Source organism: Tenrec ecaudatus, chromosome 1, assembly GCF_050624435.1.
Source record: "Tenrec ecaudatus isolate mTenEca1 chromosome 1, mTenEca1.hap1, whole genome shotgun sequence".
Classification (NCBI taxonomy): domain Eukaryota; kingdom Metazoa; phylum Chordata; class Mammalia; order Afrosoricida; family Tenrecidae; genus Tenrec; species Tenrec ecaudatus.
Window position 1 is genome coordinate 60205766 of NC_134530.1, and position 3141 is coordinate 60208906.

Below are 3141 nucleotides of genomic sequence, written 5' to 3' on the forward strand. Positions count from 1 at the left end.
GAGGCAGCGTTGGACTGCTAACTACAAGGTTGTTAGTTCAAAGCTACCAGCCGCTCTGAAGAAGAGAGGTTAGGCTCTATCTGTTCCTGTGAAGAGGTACAGCCTTGGAAACCCTACGTTGGGTCGTTGTGAGTTGGAATTGACTCAATGGCAGTGGGATTGGTTAGGATTTGAGGGTGTCCCCCTTCTCTGGGGGTATCAGACCTAGTTGTCCTATGGTGTGGTCTTTCCAGTTTAGTCGGAAATTCATTCGCTTATTCACTCAACAGATGTTTTATTTGTTGCCTATTCTGTACCTGGATGGCAGGCGACATGGGAGACGCAGTGCTGAAAACAAAACTCACCTCTGTCCTAGAGTTGAAGTCTCGTGAGTGTCACAGGCCCTCAGGTTTGCCTGCACAGCATCTAGTTCACCTCTCTAACCTTCCAAACCACCCTGACCTTGTTCAGGTGGCATATGCCTAGATGCCACCCCCTGTGTTTCAGCGGCAGTGGCCCTAGCCCAGGGCTGAATCAGGATTGCCTCAGACATGCACACCTGGCAAGACGCCAGCCAGCAGAGATGACGAGAAGTTGGGGGGTCAGGGGTCTCTCTTAGGCAAAGGAAACACCGTGTGCTGGCCAGCCTCTGAGATGTACCCTAAGGTCCCCTGCCTCCTCCTGGCTTCCCGGCCCCTGTGTGCTCTCTTCTCTCGTGGCATCGGGTTGACTGTGTGACCAATAAACTACAGCAGAAGAAAGGGCTGGGAAAGGCCCAGCAGACACTCTGCCTCAATTCCTCTCCCTTTAGGGGCACTCACTGTAGACGAGGCAGCTGCTGTCCTCAACCACCTGTGGGGAGCTCCTGCTAGCTACCTGAATAGTCTCAGAAGCAGATTCTCCAGCCCGTTAAGCCTTCAGATGCCTGCCGCTTCCTAAGAGATGCGGGTGAGGCCAGGCCAGTCTGCTAAGTTGCTCCTGGATTTATATCCCTCAGGGACTGTGAGATAATAAATGCTTGAAACTACTAAGTTTGGGAGTGATTTGTTACACAGCAATAGCTGACTTACACACATCAAAAGGAGAAAGCAAGAGGGAAAAAAATGAGGACGCCCTGCTCCTAGGAGGTCTCACTATAACGGCTGAGCAGTGAGATGGGGAGACCCCTGGTCCTGGAGGAGATGGCCTTTGAGCTGCTGAATCAAGCCATCCTCAAACCAGCCCAATCCCTGGAGTGGTCATGACCAGAAATACTCACTGGGCCCCTGGTTAAAGACTTGGTTATCTGTGGCCTAAACGCCTTCAGACTCACTATTGATTTCCAATGTGTGAGACACGATAATGAGAAGGGCGGTGGGGACCAGCTCTTGGACAGTATCCCTGAAGAGACAACGTGGCAGGTGGAGGGGTCAGCATGCGAGAAGCTGCTGGGGAGGCGGAGCCGGGGCCAGTGCAATTGGGGCATCATGTGCAAAGGGGAGGTAGCACACGGGTGGGTTGGAGAGGTGGTGAAGGGGATTTTGGTTTAAAAGTTACGATAGAGTCCACTTGGGCCCCTGGCAAGCCGATGTCCAGGTTGGGTTGTCAATACAATGGTAGACGTTTTGAAGGCGAGCATCAGGTCCCTGAGTTACCCCCTTCCTGTTTATTAGCAGCCCAGCCAGGACTAGTTGGGGGTACCCCGGAGAGAGGTGGGCAGGGGCTGGAGAGTACGTGCTAAGGGTGGGGTACGTGGGGCGGCAACACCTCTCATTGTAGATGCATTTTTTTATTCTTATCTAATCTCTTGATAAGAGCTCATCTGATCCGCGTATGATCCAACTCACCGCCATCGAGGCGATGCCAACTCACAGCGAACCCTGTAGGGCAGAGTGGAACAGCCCCTGTGGGATTCTGAGACTCTTAAATCTTGGCAAGAGTAGAAAGCCTTCACCCCACTGGTGGCTTCAAACTGCTGACCTTGCAGTTAGCAGCTCAACAACCCCCGACCCCACCAGGTGTCTGTGTGCTCGAAAGAAGACGCTATTTCCAAACACAAATATCCACAGGGGCAGGGTAGGGGGAGTCCTACACGTGTTTGGGGAGGGGCAGGGGAGGGACACAACTCAATCCATGTCAGAGAGAGATCGTGTGCAAAGGCCCCCCATCCATGTGGGAAGGAGTGCCCTTTGCTTTGAGTGTCCACAGGGCTGAGTCCTGCAACAGTGGCTCTGCTTTTGCTCGCCGTTGAGTCCCTTAGTGTCCAGAGCCCGAGACACTCAGTATTTAGCGAATCCTGTCCAGTCTGTCGGGAAGGTGAGGCAAAGCGTGCTGGCCATGGGCAGGGGCTGGAGATTTATTCCCGTGAGGTCCAGTGGTCAGGAGCTGGAGATTTATTCCCGGGGAAACCGCAGAAGGCTATTAAAGGGAGGGTGACATGAACAGACTGGTGTTTTCATGAGCTCACTCTGGCTGTTGGGCAGGTAGGGACTGGACTGCGAACTGGAACCCCAGTGATTACCAAGGTCCAGATGAGGCATCCTGGAGTCTTAGGCTCGGGCCATCGAGACAGGGTATGCTGCAGAAACTGACTCCTTCCCCAGATGGTTTGTTGGCACCTGCCCTGTGCCAAGCACTGAGCGAGGCGATGGGGATGTTCAGTGGGCAAAAATTGACGCGGGCCTTACAGTTTCATGGAGGAAATGGACACGGATTCGAGAGCATTACAAAGAAGTGCACACTGACAATGCTCACCAATGAGGGAATGGGAACCGTGTGGTTCTAGGAGAGTGGGTCTCAGGAAATGTGATGGGGGCAGGGAAGGTGGAGAAAGCAACACGGGGCTGAGATCAGGAGCAGAAGTGAACACGGCAGAGGGGTGAGATGCTGCGCAGAGAGAACAGCCCATGCAAAGGTCCCGGGGCGGCGTAGCTGGAATACAGTGCCAGGAGGTGGAGGGAGGGAGCAGACCATCCAAGCACTTCGGGCTGTGCTAAGAATTTGGTCTCTATCTTAAGCGCGTGGGAAAGTTGTCGAATGTTCCAGCAGATGGTGACAGGATCAGACTGGCAGTGTTAAAAGACCATCAGGGACTACTAGGTGGAGAAGAGATGGTAGTGTTACAGCTTTTTTAGAATTTGTCTAGCAGGTTTTCTTTTGTTTGTTTGTTTCTGGAAAACCCAC

At 53.1% G+C, this 3141-nt stretch overlaps 1 pseudogene; it reads left to right on the forward strand.

Moving 5' to 3' along the window:
- The first annotated feature begins 3072 nt into the window (after window positions 1-3072).
- On the forward strand, window positions 3073-3141 carry LOC142438329 (U7 small nuclear RNA; annotated as a pseudogene).